Consider the following 23,314-nt stretch of genomic DNA (forward strand, 5'->3'; position numbering starts at 1 on the left):
TAAAACGCTATTTTCAAATAGTAAACTCCTAAATTAACCCCCGTAGGGAGGCAAGTAAATTTCAAAGTTTTTATTTTTTGTTTTTATAAAAAAAAAAATAAGTTCTTAAAAAATTGTAAATAAAATGTATTGTTAAAATTTTTTTTTGTTTGTTTGTTTGCACCCCCCAAAAACGCAAACTTTTATTTAATCTGAAAAGTTTAAAAAGAATAAATGTATATGTTATTTTTATTATTCAGTAAAGTGTACACAATTTAAAAAAACATTTTTGATAAAAAATTTTTTGCGTATTATCCATTTCTGATTGATTATTTGTCTTTGTTATATATTTGAATATTTATTTGAATGTTTGTTTATTATTTGATTAAATATTTATTTATATATTCGAATTTCTTTTACACGATATTAAAACAATACGTAATGTTTTTTGAAGCAGCACTAGATGTGTCAGAAATTTCGTGAAAAATATTGAATAATTCCACCCCCTGTCTTTCCAAGCTTATAACTCCTCGAAAAATGTAATTCAAACCCTATTTTTCTTTTTCAATTAAAGGAGCAAAGACCGAGGTTTCATTAAAAAAAACAACAAAAAACAAAAAACAAACAAACCACGTGATTAAAAAAAAAAGTTTTAAACTTCGGACTTTACGGATAAATTTCTAAAAAACACTACTTTTTTTTGCTTTAAATTTGAATATATTATTTATTGATCTTTTATCTTCAATTTGTGATATATAACACTTTGGTGAGTAAATTAATTATTTACTTTTTAATAGACATTTCAAAATGGGAGGCGTGAATTAATTCGACCTCCTGCCTTTCCAAGCTTATAACTACTCGAAAAATGTAATTCAAACCCTAATTCTTTTTCAATTAAAGGAGCAAGGACCAAGGACCAAGGTTTCATTAAAAAACAAAAAACAAAAAACAAACAACGTGGTTTAAAAAAAAGGTTTTAAACTTCGGACTTTACAGGTAAATTTCTAAAAAACACTACTTTTTTTTGTTTTAAATTTGAATGTATTATTTATTGATCTTTTATCTTAAATTTGTGATATATAAACCTTTGGTGAGTAAATTAATTATTTATTTTTCTAATAGACATTTGAAAATGGGGGGGGGCGTGAATTAAAAAAAAAAACGTTTGTCTAAAATATTATATTCAGCTTATTGGAAAGAGCATAAAATTTCACATGCACCCTGAAAATATCGTAAAAATAGAATCAATAGAAAAATTTTGATAGATTTTTAAAGTTTAAAAATTGAAAAATACTGAGCTCGTAAAATTCAATTAATTTCATTAGTTTTTTAAAAAATAAAAAAAAATATTTATATTACTTTTTATACAACTTTAATAGTTTATTTTGGAAGTATAATCTATAAAGAAAATAAACAACCCAATTTTAAAAGAGAAATTACGAGTTTTTTATATTTTATTCGCAGTTTCGTGTTAGGGGTGTCAAAAATTCCTACAAAAATTCTGATACACCTAAAGCAGCACTCCCACTAATCTCAGGCACGAGCCGCCATTGGTCAGTAGTAATGATCCGCGTGTTGTGTCTCAGCAGTTGTATTTTGAAATGTCAGGAACGTAAAACTGCGTTGTAATTTGGCTTTCAAGCGCACTTAATGCATATTTTATTTTATTCAATTAAAATCAACGCTTCTATAACGGAACCTACACCCCTGACGTTAATCTAGCGTAGCCAACACACCATTCCCGACGTTTCAAAATACAACTGCTGTGACACAATGCGCGGATCTTTACTGACTTTTCTTTCTCCAATTTTACAACATGGCAAAAAAGAAGAAGGGAAAAAAAGAAACAAACAAAATACTGAGGATGGATTTTGATTCCGAAATATATTTAAGTTGTAAAAATTCAAACAAGTAAAATATTTGTCCATTTTCGTAAAATTGCATTGTAATTAGGCTTTCAAGTGCACTTGATGCGTATTTTATATCCGATTCGAATTCTTTTTAAAGCAAAATAAGATTGGGAACCCCTGATCTAGCGAAATTATTCAAGACATTTTGCATTAAAAAATTGACACCTTTGCAGGCATTTTATAATGTAATAATTTATAAGAATCTTTGTGTAATTAATCAATGTTTTCAATTTCCATTATTAAATGCTTAGTCTGTAATTCTTTTTCTAGCAATTATGATTTTTTTTTGTTTTTTAATTTTTTGATAATCTTTATTTTTAATTAAAATATTTTAATCCAAATCTTGATGTTAATGAAAGATGCAGTCAATATTAAATGATAATTATTTCTATTTATCATTTACTGTTGCCATTTGAAGGCAGTAATTTGTATAAAATCAATAATGTTATTACAGAAAATGTATTCTCCAGCAATGATTTTGATGCATCAATAAAAAGGAAACTGTTTTAATTTCTGAAAGTCTTATTTATAAACTGAAAATGACGAAGAGAAAAATCATTAAATATTTGTTTTCTCTTTAAAATTCAAAGTTCATACTGTCATTATCTTGACCAAAAGTCTGTTTATTTGTAAATTATTTCTGATAAAAAATTTCTACACTGTTTTTAATATTGTATCGTCGAGTGCAAAATAATACACAGATATAAAATATAGAATAGATTTATTCCATTAGGTACAATAGTAGAAGTCCGTGTCGGGTAGAAACAGATGGAGTAGAAAGAATTAAAAAACGAACCGACAATGTCGCCCAATTTGTTGTGTCGTGAAACAACAGTGAAAATAAGAACAATCAAGTCGAGGTTCGGTTAAGGAACAAGTGTATTAACAATAATGTACAAAGATAGGAAAGCGTGCATATCTGCTGGGCACTCGGCCAGCAGTTGAAGTGCAGTCGCATCTCTCTCACTGGTGTTGGAATTACTAGCGCTATTTATAGTGCTAATCGGTGTAAATTCCTCTGTTCAAGGAAGGCCGGTATAACATATACAAAGATGATGTTACAGAGTTTTAGCTTTGTACGAGAGCTAAATCTCTCTCGGTTCAAAATGTTGAGATCCAGCAACAAGCAAGAGCAAGGTAGCCAGCAACAAGTCAAACTGCAGGTCAGCTTAATGCGGGTACTGGTCTTCCACTTTATAGCTTTTTAAATCGTAGATTTGCTTGTAAAAGATGGATAAAACCAAATAGGAAATAGAGCTTATAATAAGAACAAGTAGCTAATAAAACATATTAAAAACACTTTGAAAAAGAGTTTAAAAACATATTTAATTTTAAAAAGGAAACACTAAATAAGTGGATAGTCCTTAATCCGTGAAGTTTCAAAGAAATACTTTTCTTCTCATCAGAGGGTAGGATTTAGCAAAATGCAGGATCAGATTTTGCTTGCAAAAGTATTTGATGAAACCCACTTCTTTTTGTTATCAAGTAAGATCTATGGCTTACTAGTAGTTTCATCAAATACTTTTGCAAGCAAAATCCGATCCCGCATTTTGCTAAATCCTACCCTCTGATGAGAAGGAAAGTATTTCTTCGAAACTCTGCGGATTAAGGACTATCCACTTATTTAGTGTTTCCTTTTTAAAATTAAATATGTTTTTAACTCTTTTTTCAAAGCGTTTTTAACATGTTTTATTAACTACTTGTTCCTATATATATATATATATATATATATATATATATATATATATATATATATATATATATATATATATATATATATATAAATGAAAACAAAACAGTTGACCTCGGCAGGGCAAGTCGAATAAAACATTACTCCTGCTGTTACTTTTGCGCTTGCACAAAATTAAATATTCACAGCTCAAAGTCGTTTGGTTTTTAACTTTTCATATCCATTTGTCAGTAGTTCAGACGGTAGCAACGTTGGAAGATAAATAGCGGCTGAGGCTAGAGCGCTAAACGTTCTGGTTTTGATTCTAGAGGACGGTATTCAAGACATATTTTTTATAACTTTTGAAGTCGTTACTAATTATTGGATAATAATCGATAGAGAATTGGCTCTATTAGCGATGTGAATACAGTCAGATTTTTTCTTACTCTCTTCACAACGCTGTAACCTTTTTTGAATTTCCAACGACTTTTTCGTTCTGAAATAGAACAAACTCATACTTTTCACAACAAATATATTTTCAAATATTGGACTAGTATTTTATTTTCTTCAATTTATTCATCCAGAAGAAGGAAAAATCGGAACATTGTAGGTATCGAAATCGGTATCGGAATCCGAAAAATTTCTGCATATTTTCCGATGCCAAAACGATTCTTTTAATTGTCGTTTTTGATTTGAATTTGTTTAAAGCAAAATCTTCCTTTGCTGGTAATAATTATAAAATAATAAATATTAATTGGGGTTTAAATACTTGTAAAACTAAAATCGATAGATAATTTCACAAGTGTATTTTTTTTCGTTGAGGAAAATATCTCCACATTTAGCATGCATTTTTATGATAATCGGGAAAAAATAACAACTCTATATTTAAATATTTAGAGATTTATAAAGAACTAGCGGGGGTACCCGGCGTTTCCCGGGTGTTTGGAGGTGTGTGTTGGTGGGGGGGTGGTAGATTAAAACAACCCTGTTAAAAAAAATAAAACGTTGTCCGGTTGTTTGGAGGTGCAAAAGAAAAAAGAAATAGTTTTAGTATAAAGGTAGGCTTGAACCCCGAAACCCCGAACATTTGACGCGGAGGTGGAAAGGAAATGGCAAAAAAAAACAAACAAAAAAAACCCCTGCGACCTAACCATCTCAACTACAGGAACAGATGAATTGATAAGTATGTTAAGTTGACGTTTATAAACCGAAATATAAACGTCAAGTTGCGGAAGCCAGTTTCTGTTTTCCCCGCTACGCTATTTAAATTTAAAAAATCGAAAAAAAAAAATCTTTTACCACGATTCAAACCCAAAACGTTTAGATAATGAATCAAGGCCTAAAGCAACTGAGCTAACGCGACGTACATGAAATTTGTTCGGTTTTTCAACTATTTAAAGTAAATCAGGTCATGACGCATGCGTAGAATCAGTCATTGTCACAAGAGGACCGTTTTTGTTGACCCCCCCCCTGTCGAAAATTGTCGATTTCGGGGTGAAAAAGTTAACGTTTTTGGCCAATTTTTCGATATTTTTTGAGCAAAGGATGGAGCTTCGATGTGGTACCGAGTTTGTGAATTTTCGTCGCGTCTGTCGAAAGTTTTTAGCAGCCATCCAAACATACACACACGCACACATACATACATACATACATACATACATACATACATACATACATTTTCGCTTTTATATATATAGATTAGAATCGGAATCAGTAATTGTATCAGAATCGGAAATTTAGTATGGAATCGGTAATCGTCTAATCACATATGTGCATACACACACACACATATAAATGTATATATATATCTTTAAAAATTTTCAAGTTTACAAATGGAATAATTCTGTAAAACTTAAAGCGAGTATAAATGCTAATATTTATAGGACAATCCTAATCAGATGAGAAAGTTCAATATTCGAGATAGAGCATTGGTATAAGAAATTCAATTTAAATGCTGTAAATTAGAATTTACAACAATTTATTACTTGTCAAAGAATATATATATATATATATATATATATATTCTTTGACTATATATGTGTATACATATATATATATATATGTGTATATATATATATATATATATATATATATATTCTTTGACTGTGTATATATATATATATATATATATATATATATATATATATATATATATATATATTGCCTTCAGGTACTGCTTTGTTCCATCTTTGTAGCGAAGCTTCTGAACTTCTACCTTGCGTGTTTCATTTTTCTAGTTCCCTGTAAAAGATTATCTTTGGAATTCGGTTGTTTTCCATTGTAGCAATGTGTCTGGTCTATCGTAGTTGCATAGTAGCAAGGGTAGCTTCCATGCTATCTAGGTTTTCTCTCCTGAGAACTTCTGTGTTTGATATAAAGTCACTCCATTTGATCTTCATGATCCTTCTCAGGTGTCTCTGTTGGACGGCTTCCAATCTCCTTATATGTTCTCTATACAGAGTGTAGGTCTCTGCTGAGTAGACCAGGCCTGGCATGATGATGGTTTTCTAGACTCTGCACTTCGTCTCTAGCCGGATACCGGCTCTTGTCCAGAGCCTCTTTTCTAGCTTGCCAAAGGAGGCACATGCGCTTTGGATGTAACAAGTGGCACCTGAAGGCAATGAACATCAATGTCGAGAGTTGGGAGGAACATGCCAAAGAAAGGAGTATTTGGCGGAACAGTCTCCCCAAAGAAAGAAAGAAATAGAGAGAAAGATTGGAGAAACCTTAGAGCTGAGACACTATAGACGACACAACCCTGGCACCCACATATGCAGTGCCTGTGACCAGATGTTTCACACAGAAAGAGGACTATGTCAACACCGAAGGATAAAGCACTGAGACCCCGACTAGTCATCATCATGATAATGATGATATATATATATATATATATATAATCTGAATACAAAAACTGGCAAAGACTGTACTAAATGCCAATATGGCAGTATATAAATAAAATGTTTCCTTGTAGGCACTGGATTCCAAAGGATTTTTACTCCAGAAGAGTTCTAAGAAATTATATAACAAGATCTTACTCTTATGATTTGAAGAATTTCTGTTTTCTTCTACCAATTTTTATTCTTCTTAATCCAAGAAAAAAATCTCCTATTTTGGCCTTTTTTCAGAGGAACATAAATCTGTGTCTGATGAGTTGCTTCATGAATTTCCACTATTCAACAAAACACGTGTAAGACGAATTATACCATGAATAAAATATCATGTGTATGATGTAAATGCATCTTTGGTTTGGTATGTTAAATAAACATATATATATATATATATATATATATATATATATATATATATATATATATATATATATATATATAAGAGAAAGAAAAAACTAAGTTGAACTTTACAATCAAAATATATTGTTCGACTGAATACTCCAAAAAACAATTTACAAAGTTCTTATTCTGCGGCGTTTATAAGAATGCTATTCTTGTTATTCTTCTCATCAGAGGACATAAATAAATCAGCAAATTATATTTGTAGCAATGCTAGAATTTGCTAGTTATGGCATTAAGTGAAACCGCAATTTATTGTAGTTATAAATTGGCAAAAAAAGAAGTGAAAAAATGTTGGATATGTAAAAAGTATAAAAACAAACCGCGCATAATATTTCAGCTTGCATGAAAATTCTCTCAAGTTGATCCGAAATGCGAAAATAGTTCTTTAGAGAGAATGGAGTCCAAAATTAAGTCCAGCGTGACGATGCATTTAATCTGATTGGGAAGCTTTCAAAACAGCTGAAATAATGAAAATTGTTGTTTTTTTTTGGACAGTGCAGTAGCCCAAAGGGAAGTCGATCTCCAGTCAAATGGGATCGAGCAATAAAAGGAGAGAAAAGCAGTATGTAAACCTTCATCATCAGCTTAATTAGAAAAAGTGATTTAAATTATCTATATATAAATACTGTTATTTATATTAGTTTGAAGTTTACCATTGTGTATATCAGGTAAACACTACATCCCTTTGACTTTATTAATATATGTGTGTGTGTGTGTGTGTGTGTGCGCGTGTGTGTGTGCGTGTGTGTGTGTGTGTGTGCGTGCGTGCGCGCGTGTGTGTGTGCTTTAATTTCAAGGAAATTGCACTATATCATTCGCTTTTCCTATTAGAAATCTACAAATTTTAAAACCAGTTTTCTTTTACATCCCTTTGACTTCATTAATATATATATGTGTGTGTGTGTGTGTGTGTGTGTGTGTGTGTGTGTGTGCGTGTGCGTGTGTGCGTGTGTGTGTGTGTGTGTGTGTGCTTTAATTTCACGGTTGGCTCCTAAGGAAATGGCACTATATCATTCGCTTTTCCTATCAGAAATCTACAAATTTTAAAACCAGTTTTCTTTTAAAATAAAGAGAGAAACACAACATTACACTTATGAAATGGATCTGTTTGTGCTAGAAAAACAATTGCAGAAATCAAGTAAAAATTTACAAAAAAATTAAAATTAATATTATCATCTTATCAACTGGGGAGCATGTTCAAACTATTTATTATTGCAATGATAATAAATCGCCTGAAAAATTTATTTATTTCCAAAAATTTACAGTGAGCAAAAAATAAGTTAAGCACAAGGCCATTCAAAAGTGTGTTCATCTTTATCATTTTACTAATAATTATGTTCCTAGCTAGAATTCTCAGTCACCATAATACCCCATTTACACCCAGTGGTCGTCCAACTTAAAATTCCTAAATCCTTTTTTTTTAATTTTATGAATATGTCTTTTATCAAACAATAATTTCATTTTGGGGTGTAATGGGGAAAAACAAAAAGTAAAAACAGGAGTTATCGCTTGAATAAACGCAGATAAAGAATACATAAACTCGACACTATCGAGAGGATTGGCTATTCTCTGTAAATACACAATGGATACCTGCAACAGAGGGGTAGACAGGATGACAACAATATTTCTCTTCGGTCTCAGGAGGTCATTACTTCCTGCTTTCGGGTGGGAGTGTTGCCTATTGTTTGAGGCGCCCTAATTCATGAAGGAGTATCGATAGAACAATACAGATTGTTTTTTTATTCCAGTCAAGAGTGATCTGGTTTCTTCACATTAACTCTGACTTGGTTTAAATTTTAACTCATAGGTAGGCAAATAATAATAATAATAATAATAATAATAATAATAATAATAATAATAATAATAATAATTCTAATTTCGTTTATGAACGTCTCTCTGGAATTGGATGGGATTCATTTCCAGAGGATTTTCCTTAATCCCGGCTTCAAACCAGAAGCTTCAAAGATCAAGGGGTTTCCTAAGGATGTTGGTGGTACCTATAATTGCAGAGGTTTGAAGGCCGTCTAAAACATCGAGGATTTGTAGTTTTTCAATTGTCCTTCCAGATGACTTGATACTACTCCTAGCGTACCTACTACGACCGGGATTATTTGTGTTTTAATTATTTGATTATGTTCCAATTGCTTGGTCGTTATGACACTTTTGTCCCACCATACCTCTACCTTGCCATCCTCACTTGTTCTCACTTCATCAGGCACCTCCTCAAATCATTTTCCAGCACACTTCACCCTAACCCTGTTACACACCTCCCAATATATAATAATAATAATAATAATAATAATAATAATAATAATAATAATAATCTGAATACAAGATCCATCAAATTTTGAGAATGAGGAATTTTATAAGAGGAGGTTGGTTCTTTTTTTTTTACAAGAGAGTCGCCATTTATCAAAGTCTGAAAGCCACTCAAGGATAAGGGTTAATGAATGTAATGTAAAGTTTAGTAATCGTTAATGGTGTAAGTTGGGTACGATTTGATTATTTATGGAGACGGTTCAACAAGAACTTGTTTACATTAGACTTGAAGGCTACCATACTGTAGTAGGCCGGGAAGCAGGCTAATGGAAATGTGTTTCATAGACAGGTAGCTTTTGATAGTTGTTGTAGCTAGTCGAGTGTTTTTCATGAAAGCAAGAAGGACCATAGATTGGAGTTAAGACGAGCACTTGCTACAAAAATAACAATAGAGCAGAAACAGGCCTCCAACGTCTCTTCTGTTGAAAAGAGGATGCAGAGAAGAAAATAGTGCATCACCTTCTAAGTTTCAAAGCCGGTTTAAACTATTGAGGTAGGATAGGGTGCAGCACTCCATTTTAGGACGTACTTGGCTCATACAGATAGAGGATGGCATCGGCAGTGAGATACCTACTGGAGCAGTAGAATGATCCAACCATTTTTCTGGCGATATTGACAACAGATTTGATGATGGTGCTTCCTCAAGATGAGAGCCATTAATTTCAATAGAGGCCTGATGGAGGTCAGAACGATTACGATGAAAGGAGAGAAGCTTGGTTTTCGATGCATTAAAATTAACCAGCCACCTTTCTCCCCATTACACCACGTTCTCAAGATCAGAAAAAGATAATCAGAAAGATCTTGCTCATTACTGGCCTTTGAAGTGTTGCTATAAATGTAGAATGTAATTTGGGAGATCATTGATGAAGATCAGGAAGAGAGTTGAGCCCAGGATGGAACCCTGAGGAATGCCAGCATTGATAATATGAGTTTCTAATTTTTGCTCATTGATGACTACTCTTATAAGCCTATCAGAGAGAAAAGATTTAATAATTGAGAAGACATTTCCAGCTATTCCATAGCTGGCAATCTTGTGAAGAAGACCTTTATGCTATACACTATCAAAAGCCTTTGATATGTCAAGAGCTCCCTTACTTAGATGAACTAATACAAGAAATATGATTGGCTATTTGTTTATTTTTTATCATAGATAGAGGAATAATAGATTCATCCTTTATAGGAGTGAGATGTGAGTCTGATGAATGCTAAAAAGCAAATGCCTCCAATTGCTACACCCTTTCTTTCTTCGTTTCGTTGAAATTCATTTTCCTCTTCATTCCAAAAAGCAAGTAAGTTTTCACAGAAACATGTTAACTCAAAGTATTTTCAATTAATAAAAATCGTTTTAAACCCCAAAATGTAACAAGTCTATGCAAAAATAATAAGCTGATACAAAATCAGAAACTCCTTTTAGAACGAGGAAATAAACAGCAAAAAAAAAACAAAACAAAACAGATTTTACCAGCCGGTCACATGGAACAGGACCCCAAGAATGTATTCTTCACCCCCCATGCCTTTGGTCGAGTAAGGCAAGGCAAAAAGAACTCAATGACTCACGTACCAGCCTTCTTCATTTTGTACACACATTTTTACACAATAGCAATATTTAGCTGAACAGAAATGAACTGCTACTCACAGCTATATACACACTAATAAGAATAAGGTAAAATAACACACATACACAACAACACACTGCCAAATACTCACATACATATATTATGTACATATATATATCATTCATACTACGAACAGTTTGGCTTGTAATTACTTACTCAACATTTTTTTATCAAACATATGTTTGCACAATAGTTGCAAGCTACAACTACATACACCAATTAAAATTATTTGTTTTTTCAAACGTAACTCAATTCCAGAACTAAAGAATATTTTAGCATATATTTTGAGTCATTTAAGTGTATAGTAAAAAAGCCTATACACATACACATGCCACATATCATGTAGAAAATGTGTAAGGAAAGTCCTTTAAAATTACTGCGCCCTCTGTAGATGTATGAGGAAAATCCTTTAAAAGTACTGCGCCCTCTGTAGATGTATAATGTTGCAGCAACGTAAAGCAATTCAATAACCAGTAAACACCGGTTCTGCACGGAATCCAACTAGCAAGGTACCTAGACAGACGCGAACGGTTACTCAGAATGGACCCAACAATCGGTTACTCAGAACGGTCCCAACAATGGTAAGATATGCTCACACCCACACGGAACGAGAAGCAACAGCAACACGATTCCCGACCAAGTCAATCATCGCTCTCCCAACGTCTTTCAATCACCCGCTTTTATGGCCGTTGCAGGCCGGCTAAATTTGCATATTGCGAGAATTCATGTGACTTTGCGAGATATCATCCTTTACAAAAGACGGCGGCCGCCATCTTGATCTTTCTTTCTCTATTTTCGGTTGGCGACGCCGAGCCGGCCCCGAGGTAAGTCTTTCCTTTTTGTCCGTCTCTCTTACGCACCCACACAACACACAAACACGCGGGCGCTTGTCTCCTGGATGCACATTACATATCATTCACATGATGAACATTTTGAGTTGTGACTACTTAACTTTCTTTACCAAACATGTGTTTGCACCATGAGCAATTACTCATTGATAACTTTTATATTCTTATCTATCGTATAAAAATGTTTTGCTATAAAATTTCGTTTTTCTCACTTTTCTATTTAAAAAAAACAAACTCTGTTTATGTTTTAATTAGCATTTGCTTCTATTCTCCCATGTTTCATTCATTCCCATTTATATATGCATGCCTGTAAATATCCTTCATTTTATTCCTTCGTTAAAACATAACTTTTGTACAAAATTTAAGGCTGGCTCTTGGCAATATCGTTGTCAAAAATTATCCCTATCAAAGCCAGGAACCACGTCACAGCCTTTCCAAAGTGAATGCGACATATTGCATATCCACCATATCAAAACTCACATGAAACTCCACTATATCACCTTTAATCAAATGGAATTGTCGAGAGACTGGAAGGCTGTAAAAATAAAATTGATGTTTTCATCATTTAAATAACATTCAATTAATATGAAGGCTAAGTTACCAGATGCAATGGAGATATTCGACACACTGCTGTCAAAAACTTCCAACTTCAAAACTTGATACTCTGTTGTCAAAGCTTCCAACTCCAAAACTCGACACTCTTTCAAGTTGACTTGCACACGCCTACGTACGTAGCACAAGTCTTCGTCCAACTCAACCCCGTGTTTGCTTTATGTTCATTTTTATTGATCTGTCTCATTTGCATAGAAATGGCGTCGCTCATGCGAACGTCAACCATAAAACCAACTAGATGTCGCCATTTTAGCCTTTCTTTCTTTTTTTTTTTTTTTGTTTGGTATACGATCGACCCTTTGAAGCACGTATACATGCTAGCCAAGAAAATTACGATTTTCTCTACAAAGTGTTGTTTTTGGCAATATTCAAACGCTATCGTCGTCCAAAAATATCTTTACCCAAGTCAGAAACCACGCCACTGCTTTTCCAAAGTGAATGCGATATATTGTACATCCTTCAACTTAAAACTCATATAAAACTCCACCATATCACCTTTAATCAAATGGAATTGTCGAAAGAATGGCAGGTTGTAAAAATAAAATTAAATGGATGTTTTCGTCATTTAAATAACGTACGATTTAGATGAAGACTATTGTGAAGTTGCCAGATGAAATGAAGAGCGTTTATATAGATCACAAACATTTTTATTTTGTATACAGACATTTTTATATATTTATATTTTATTTAGAAAAATGAATATCAAAACATGTTATGTCCATGAAGAATTATCCAGAGAAGAAAATAAGCTAGTAATGAACGAAAGGTATTGTTTTCAGATGTGGATATATATAACTGGCTATATATGCCAATTGGTTAGTTGCTTCAATTTTTTGTGGTTGGCACAAGCAACTTGGAGTTGCTAACAACGATATGTCATGGTTAAGAAAAGTCTAGTTGGTATTCCCTTTTATCAACTTCCGTCGTATATTCAGTCTATGTGCGAGATGGGTTCTGATTAGGCAAACTAGAAAGGAAGTTGCACCAATCAGCGCCAAAGCATGAAATCAGGAACAGATTCAAAATCGCATATCGCAAGTTGTCACTGTTGTTGCTGCTGCCTTTTGTAGCACCGCTGATACATTTTCTTAACCTTTTAGTCAACCTTGCCAGTTGAATGATAGATTAAGTTGATACTGCTGTTGTTTGTTTTTGTTTTATATTAAGCAATTTATTGAATTTTAAAAAGATAGAATTATTTCGTTTTAGCTTTTGGAAGGAGATTTTGTTTTTATCAATCTCGTATAAAATATTAACTATAAAGGAAAAGAAAAAATTCAGTACGTGATTTAGACAAGATATTTGATTAATCTTGGATACTTAACAAATTTGTATAGATATTTTTTAATCAACAAATTATGGCCGAAAGCTACTAACTATCCACTTGCAACGCTTTAATGAATGAAATTAATTTTCTCAATGAAAACACTACTATAACTAAGGATCAGATTTAATTCAATATTTTCATATTTTTAAGTATTTTTCTTATATTCAGCTTTAACGCATTAGTGTTATAGTCTTATGTTTGTCTGATCATAAAAACGTTTCATAAAACGTGATAAAACTTGATTTGACTTCAACAAATTGACAAAAATAAAGGAAAACTTAATATAAATAAAAGGAATTTGCTATTTCTTTTGTTAAAAAAAAAATAAGCCAATGAGATGTTTCATTACTCGCCTTGGAATTAATACGCCCAAAACAACATCTTCTGCACAAAAAGAAGGAAAGCAAGATTGGATCTCAAAAGGTCAAATATCTATGTTTTTTGTCCTATGGCATTTTGAGAATGTTACACGGAATTAATTAAGTAAACGGATTCGCAGCTGAAGTGCGTGTGTGTGTGGGGGGGGATGAAAATTGGAGTATAAAATTATAACAAATAAGCACGTAAGTGATAAAAGTTATGTCCGTTTTTTTTTTTATTCTTTTTTTTTATTCGAATTGGTTAAAAATGCTGACACCGCGTGCTTGCCCATTATTGTTGCATTCGAAAGTTTGAGGGAATTTGTGGTTGACTCTTTCAAACTGAAATTGTTTTGGTAGGTTGAAAAAATGTGTATGGTTATTGTGCCGAAACCCGAAAATGAACCAGAAACCTTTAAATGTGTTTGGTCCAGTGTTGCGGATTGCATTATAAATGGAAAAAGATTAGAAATTAGCAGATGTTCAAATGAGTGTGGACGAGTAGAGAAAAGAATTTTAAATTGAACATGAAAGGAGTGTGGGATTTTATACAGAAGGAGAGATAATATGACGAAGGCGATCGGATTTTCAACATAAAGTAATTCCTTTCGCTCGTGATATCAGCAATAGCACTAATAGTAGTTATTGTTTATTCTTTTCATCGACAACACAAGAGATGAAAAATACCCACCAAAAACAGGCGTAAAAAAACATGGCGTCCAAAATAAAACTAACTCTTAAGCAAAATATCTGTTTCCTTTTATTTAGCCATTTTCCCAACAACGCCTATTTTGTATAATCACCCTCGTTTCATAATAACACAGTTCTAGGTTCGCACTTGCGTGCAGGAATTGTTTCCTTTCAGCTAGTGCATGCTAATCATGGCCGCTTATCTCTGTATCTCTGCATTGTCACCACACAGATTTACTCGAAGATTTCATGCACGAACGAGTAACACAAGAAACAGAAACCAATAAAACATCATCTCAAAAGGAAAGTTGTAAGTATCGTCGAGTTAACAAACTAAGTAAAATAAAATCTATCTTTTAAAAACAGTTTAAAATGTGTCTTCTGTTACCAAACTGAATAATATCTTCCAAACATTCGTTTAGCTTGTCTTGTATTTTCAACTTTCTTTTGTGAGATTATCCTGCGATATTTCAATAAATTTAGGATACAGTTGGATTCCATTTTCCAAATAGAACTTTCGTTAAATTTAAAAAAAAAACTTTTTTAATTTTTTTTTTTTGTTTACACAGAAATCACCACTTATCAAGGCCCGTAGGTCACTCGAAGATAAGGGTTAATGGGTATACATTAGTCAATGTGATGATAGCAAAGTAAACATAAGTAGTGGACATTTTGTAAATTGGATTACTTAGGGAGACGGTTCATCAAGAACTTGTTTACATTAGACTTGAAGACAATAAGATTGTAACCAGCTGGAAAGCAAGCAATCGGAAGAGAGTTCCACAGGCGTGCAGTTCTAAGAAAGAGGCTTTGTTCATGGAATCTACATTTAGGTTTAGGCACAGATAAAGAGTGTGGGAAATTATTGATAGTGATTTTGGCTAGGTGAGTGTTTTTCGTAAAAGTTTGGCGAGGGGGGACGATAGATTGAAGCTCAGCTGAGCACTTGCCATGAAAATAACGATAAAACAGAGACAGGCTGGCAATGTCTCTTCTGTGGGAAAAAGGTTGCGGAAGAGAGAAAGTCTATTTTGAACTCTGTCAAGGGAAGTTCTAGCAGCTCCTGCCCAGATGTGGCAACAGTACTCTATCATTGGCCATACCTGGTTTTATAGAGGAAGAGAATTGCACCAGGAGTGAGATCTACTGGAGGGTAGAAGGATCCTACTATTTTTCCAGCGACCATGGCAATGGATTTGATATATGTGTCCCATTTTAGGTCAGGAGTAAAAGTCAAGCCCAAAAGCTTGTCAAAACATGAAGCCTCTCCAAGACAATAGCCATTCATTTAAACCGATGCCAGATTGGCATAAGAACGTAGATGATGTAGAGATAGAAACTTGGTTTTAGATGCATTAAAAGTAACCAGCCACCTCTTTCCCTGTTGTGCCACATGCTGAAGATCAGAGGAGAGAGAATCGGAGAACTTGGTCGTTTACGGTCTTTGATGTACTACTATAGATTGTAGTGTTATCAGCATAAATGTCTACGAATGATGTAAGGATGTGATTTGGAAGATCATTAATGTAGATCAGGAAGAGAGTTGGACCCAGGATGGACCCCTGAGGGACGCCAGCATTAATACTGAGAGCTTCTGATTTCTGCCTATCAACCACTACTCTTATGAACCTATCAGAGAGAAATGATTTAATAATTGAGAAGACATTTCCAGCTATACCATAGCTGGAGATCTTGTGAAGTAGGCCTTTATGCCATACCTTATCGAAGGCCTTTTATATATCAAGAGCAATTGCCCTCGAGAGGAAGCCTTCATGAAGAGATTTGCTTATTCTATGAGATATGGCTTATCACCTGCATTCTTAAATACAGGGCATAATGATGAGATTTTCCAATATGTTGGGAAACAATTCTCCCTGAGACAATGCTTAAATAACTTTGTAAGTATGGGCACTAGTTCTGGTTGAATCTTTTTGAGCACTATAATTGGAATGCCGTCAGAACCAGTTGCTTTACTGGAATCAAGGTGTTTGATTAGCTTAACAACATCATGTACAGATATTTGTATGTCGCACATCCAGGTACACTTTGGTGTTGACTTTCAAGCCGACTTCTAAAATGTGAGGTGGCATGATATGGCCCTCACTTGAAACCACACCAAAGACCATAAATGTAACCGGAAACTTTATTTTCATCACTCTGACCACACCCCTGTTATTTGTGGCAATCCAGCGATGCATTTTGAGGGCGCTGGCAATGGTTCTGTTGTCATAATTTGTATCGGTAGAGAGCATGAGTTGTACAGTGGCACATCTCTGATCTCACTCGAACATTGCATCACTTTCAAACATGATAGAAGGCTTCTATCGCTTTTGAGATTTGTACACAACTGACCAACTAGTAGATGGTCTGCAACAGAAAAAGAAAACCGGTTTTCATCAAACGGAAATGGAATCATGTCGTTTTTTTTCTATAGTGACAATTTTACCGTTCCACCCTATAAACACGAGGTTAATGCATTGCTCGCTTATACTCAACTGAGGAGAATAAATTTTTTTGTTAGACACTACATGGTCACAAAGGGTGCCCAAATGATCACCCTAAAAGTAACCTCCTTCTTCCTTACAAGAAACCTGAGCAGAATGAGGAAGAGGAAGGAGTTGCATGTGTAATAGTGAAATATAGACTGGATTCATTTTTTTCACATAATTATACATACTAGCAGGAAATTCCATAGATTATTTAGTGAGACCTGTGGAAATTCCGCAGATTATTTAGTGAGACCTATGGAAATTCCACAGATTATTTAGTGAGACCTGTGGAAATTCCACAGATTATTTAGTGAGACCTACGGAAATTCCACAGATTATTTAGTGAGAGCTATGGAAATTCCACAGATTATTTAATGAGACCTATGGAAATTCCACAGATTATTTAGTGAGACCTATGGAAATTTCACAGATTATTTAGTGGGACCTATGGTAATTTCACAGATTATTTAGTGGGACCTGTGGAAATTCCACAGATTATTTAGTGAGACCTATGGAAATTCCATATATTATTTCGTGAGACCTATGGAAATTCCACAGATTATTTAGTGAGACCTATGGAAATTCCACAGATTATTTAGTGAGACCTATGGAAATTCCACAGATTATTTAGTGAGACCTATGGAAATTCCACAGATTATTTAGTGAGACCTATGGAAATTCCACAGATTATTTAGTGAGACCTATGGTAATTTCACAGTTTATTTAGTGAGACCTGTGGAAATTCCATAGCAGCATCTTTCATATGTAATATATTGCTGCTAGGTATTCTGTGAACGTTCAGCGTGAATGTAGACCCCGAGATATTATTGTAGCCCTTTTGTTAAAACTGTAATAGCCTTTATCTAAGTAATATGGTGAATGTAATGTCAGAATATATCCGTTATAACGGTTTTTATAGGCTTAAAAGGCATTTAACTTAACTTGAAGTCTATTATTTTTTAAAAAATAAACCATGATACACGTACGTATGTTAAAGGTACTAATATTTCACAATCATTTTTACATTACAATTTAAAGAACACATTTTCTATGAGAAATCATATCAACGAGGCCATTTTAGGATAATAAGGTTTCACTAAGAAAATTAAGATAAAATTAAAAAAGAAAAAAAAACATGTTTTCTTCAAAATGTACGGCTCAAAGGCGACATCACTTTTTAAAATAATTTTTTTTTACATTGCGTCTTCAGTGATCGGGAGATCCCATTTATTAAAAAGGAGGACAGAAGATGACAACATACTACGAAGATTAAATTAGCGTGTTTATATACTATTAGATTGGTGCAAAAATAATGTCGTTTTTGGACGTATGTATCTAATAAAAAACAACATTATTTTGGCAACAACCGAATAATAATTTAATGTTCGTAGCATGCTACCACTCCCCTCCCCGCCAATAAATAAAATCTCCTGACCGAATGATTTATGATCTGAGAATGGTGACACACGTACGTACGTTAAAGGTATTAATATATAGATAATTAGGAAAACCAAAGAATCGGTTGAAAATTTTGTTCTTTGGAAAAGAACGTTTTCGTTTTTTTCGGAAGACTCTTTATATTCTTACATGTCAACAAGTAGGAAATAAATACAAAAAAAAGATATAAACATTTTTATATTTTTCGTATTGATTTTTATCCATACATATATTGTGACACACGTACGTTAAACGTACTATGATATTACTATATAGATAATTATGGATATATTTATAAGCATAAAAGGTTTTAATTGAGTGCAGTTTTTTTTATTTTTGTAACTTTTGAGAATTTATTTTTTTTCGTATAATGGAATTCTGATTAACTAAATGCATTTCCAATGAACGGTTTAATGTTCGTTCGGTTATCGCTTTAAAGAAAAAAAATTAATATCACCTTACCCCTTAGGACAATCTAAATAGGGAGGATAATTGTATGATTTGTAATAAGATATTTAATATTCAAGTTGAAACAAGTTTTGAATATAAGGAAATAGTTAAAACACGAAATAAATTTATGTATATAGTTTTGGTGTTGTGGGAGGTCATGTTGGTAATGTTCTGGACGTATGACCAAACGGAGCAGTCTAGCAGGTTCATGTCGGAAGAGAAGTGGGGGGAGGGCAGTGAGAGAAGGATACAAAATCGTAGCACTCCTGAAGCCAAGCCTGGGTCTCTTTGGATTTATGGGCCAGTGCCGAGACCTGCTGCCAAACTCAGGATCTGCCAGCAGCCATCTGATCGCACCAGGGGATCACCACACACTTCAGCACATCCAGGTACACTTTGGTGTTGACTTTCAAGCCGACTCAAGATGAAGATGTGAGGTGGCATGAAACCACAACAAAGATCATAGCCATGGCCAGAAACTTTGTTTTTATCACTCTGGCCACATCCCTGTTATTCTTGGCAATCCAGCGATGCATTTTGCGAGTGCTGTCAATAGTCCATATGTAGTACTAGTAAGGAGACCCAACATTAATTCACAATATTTTAGCCGTTTCTGGAAGAAGAATGGATTAATGCTGTCCATACTACAAATTTCCAGTTTTTTTCAACATCTTTCATTTTCATTTTGATACTTTTTTGTGACCAAGAGCGGTCTGCTTGAAATATAAAAAGTAACAATAAAAAAATAAAATATTAAATACAAAATGTAACATCGTTTTCATGCTTCCAAAAACCCTCATAACCTTTAAATCAATATATATATATATATATATATATATATATATATATATATATATATATATATATATATATATATATATATAGGTTTATAATGTTTGTTGAAAATTTTGAATAAATTTTCAATAACAAAATTTTTATTTTATATATATATATATTTGAAATTGAAAATGGAGGCGGAGATGGCTGTTTGGTTGGTTGTTTTTGTTTTATGGCATATCAACCCTTTTCAGGTTATTTAATGCCGAATCCAGTGATTTCGAAGAACAATTTTTTAATAGAATATATTTGTCTTTTTAAAGTCGGTTTTTATTTAACCCATAGTTGGGACCCTAACAAGTACTACCACTCCGGGTCAGAGTGGACCTGGGAGCAATGGCAATTAAAGGGTGACTCCACACTCTCCAAAGCCCGCAAGCTGGAGCCTCACCATCGGATATAGTTTAAGGTCATATCCAGGACCGGAGGCGGAGAAGCCTGGAGACTTGACGTTTTGTCTGTCCAATGCAGGCTTTTTCAAGAGGGATGGATTGGCCACCTTTCTTGAAAAAGCCCGCATAAGATGGGTGAAACGTCGAGCCTCTAGGTCTAGAGTCCTTATTCAAATTTTGATCAAGATTCATTACATTATTTTGATTCTAGAAAACTTCAAATAATTAACGCTCAAGATATAGAGGTCTTAAGAATAATTGAAATTCAGAGTATCTTGTTCAATACTATTATTGGATGTGTTTCTCAGAATTGTCTGATTTATTCTTTGCTTCCTTTGTTCCAGCTCATTTGACTCATTGGTCTAGTAGTCTTTACCAATTAGTTGTTTTGATATCTGGTTATAATACTGCTTCCTATTCCAGCAGCTTCTTTCCAAGAACTGCAAGCTTGTGGAACTCTCTTTCTATTGACTGCTTTCCTCCTATCTATAGTTTTGGTCATTGCAAGACTAAGGCCAATAGTCATGTCCTGTTTTTGCATTCTATTTAGCTCCTTACATCCATAAAAGAAGTTGGTGTCCAATAATTATAGGTAAAAGAAAAGATTCAGTACAAATATGATGTAATTTAATTTTCAAATATGAGGTTATGCCAATATTAATCCCCCCTAAAAACTCTTTTTAAATGCTCAAAAGAGACTGAAATATATATATATATATATATATATATATATATATATATATATATAGTTTTATACTGAGTTTTTGGAAAAATCTATTCAATGTTTTTAGGAGACTGAATCGCCTATGCTACAGCTATGAAATTAATTTTCAGTTTATTCACTTTTCTTCAATTATTGTTTGCGTGCCATGAATTTTGTCAACTTACAGATAGTACTTATTAAAGCAGACGACCTCATTTGTTACAATTGAGGCAAAGTGAGGACGAGAGCGTTGATGGCGAAAGGAGGAAAGCTTTGTTCCCAGCATATTAAAAGTAAGCAGCCACTCTTTTCCTTATTGGACCACATGCTCCATGTTGGAAGAGAGAGAATCAGAAATATCTTGATCATTAATCCCCTTCCAAATGTTGCAATAGAGTGTTATGTCATTTGCATAAATGTCGACTAATGAAGGCACAAATTCCATGTCCATGACGACCATGGGCTTTTATATAAAGTTTGAGTAATCTATATATCCATAAAAGTAAGAATGTGTGTGAGGACAACTTTCAACCTATATACTCAACGAATTGAAATTTGGTGTATAAGATATTCAGGCTTAAAATTTGGTATATAGGGTATTCAAACGTACGGAAAACTTTTTAATTGGTTTTCATCCGGGAAAACGGCTGCCAAGGGGTAAAAAGTTGAAAATTTGGTACTTGAAGGTCATTGGATTTTTATCTGTTTGTCAACTGTTTACCGACTGCGCACATGCGAACTGTTCACATGACAGCTTTCTCATGTGAACAATGAGTAGGTTTGAAGAACCTTTTTAAAGATTGTATCAAGCTGGTCTAATGGTTATCGTACTTGACTCACTGTTTTTAGGTTTTGGTTTCGATCTCAGCTCGAGTATATTTTTTTTTATGTTTAGAAAAAGCATAATACTCGTATGCACATGTCTCAGTTTCTTTCGTTTTTTTTTTTTTACTTCTTTTTAAGAAGGAATTTGACGTTACGCTTAATACCGGGTAACGGTGGGTACATCTGCTGGTCTTTAATAATGAAAGAGATGGGTTGATGTCACTTTCGCAAAAGAACAACAGATCTGGTTTGATCTCTAGAAGGTTGAAACTTTGACTCCTGATGTTGAAAAAGTAAACTTGGTAGTGGGGGTGGGTCTACGTTGGCAGTGTTGATTTCATTAGTTAAAAAGGCTTGGGTTCTTTCTTGATAGTTGTAATTGTCTATCATATGAACTCTTTTTAACGCTGATTATTTAATGCAATAGAACATCTTTGTCATTTTTCAGTTTTGCTATAGCAAAATCGAAGACATTGTTTTTAGTTTTATTAATGTTTCAGTGAAGGAAGCCGGTTATCTTCATGTTCTGTCACTCGGTGTTTGCAAAGGTTTGCCCGGAGCTGTCATCTGCAAAATAAAATGAGTTTTTTTTCATTTTCTTTTTAAATTGTAATTTTTGAAATAAGCAAAATATAATTGAAAAAAGAAATGAAAAAACAAAACTCGTTTTATTTGACAGATGACAGCTCTGGGTAAAATCTTTGTAAATATCGATTGACGGCACTTGAACATAACCAGCAATTCATACTAAGTGATGCAATGCACTATTTTCAGATGACTCTTCTCTTATGTTAAATATTATCATTTTTATTTTATCAAATGTGTGTGTGTGTGTGTGTTTTTGATAGGATTTGAAAGGTAATTGAACAAAAACACTCAAATTCACTCAAAATATTTTCAACTTGTCGATACAGCGATCCATACCAATTGCATGAAGGCACTATTTTTCATTGATTCTCAGTACTTGTATCTTATTAAATTATTGGGTGACAGTAAGAATACTTCTGATTGAAAGAGTAAAGTCTACTCCTCTTTCTTTAAAGATAACTAAAAAAAATAAAATAAAATAAAATAGCGGCCAGGATTAAATATTAAAATACAATGTTTCATCATTTTCTAAAAATACACACTAATGTTTGCTTAATACAAATCCTTAAAGAGATTTATCCATGTCCTTTTTGTTACAGAAGTTATCGATCACAAAGGGAGAACTGACTTTACATTATATATTATATATAGCATAATTATTTTAATGCACTGGTTTGTAGTAGATCACCAAAACTAAACAACGTCGAGTCTAATTGGTAATAAATGGACGACTATTTGGAAATACTAAGTGTTGTATGTGCTCTCCGTTTATCTCGGCATTGTTTCTAGTCATCCCACACTTTTTCCTTGTAACTGAACTCAAGCAATGCCGATTAAGGAGACGTGTAATTGGAGATTGCGCAACTCTTGCTTTGCAATTATATGTGTAGCCAACCTTACAGGGGATATCCATTAGCTTCTCAAAACTGAAAATAGGTCATGGATTGTATATAATCCATGAACTCATATATATA

The sequence above is a fragment of the Euprymna scolopes genome, chromosome 11 (genome assembly GCF_053919585.1).
Source record: "Euprymna scolopes isolate OS-2025 chromosome 11, ASM5391958v1, whole genome shotgun sequence".
NCBI classification, from domain to species: Eukaryota; Metazoa; Mollusca; class Cephalopoda; order Sepiida; family Sepiolidae; genus Euprymna; species Euprymna scolopes.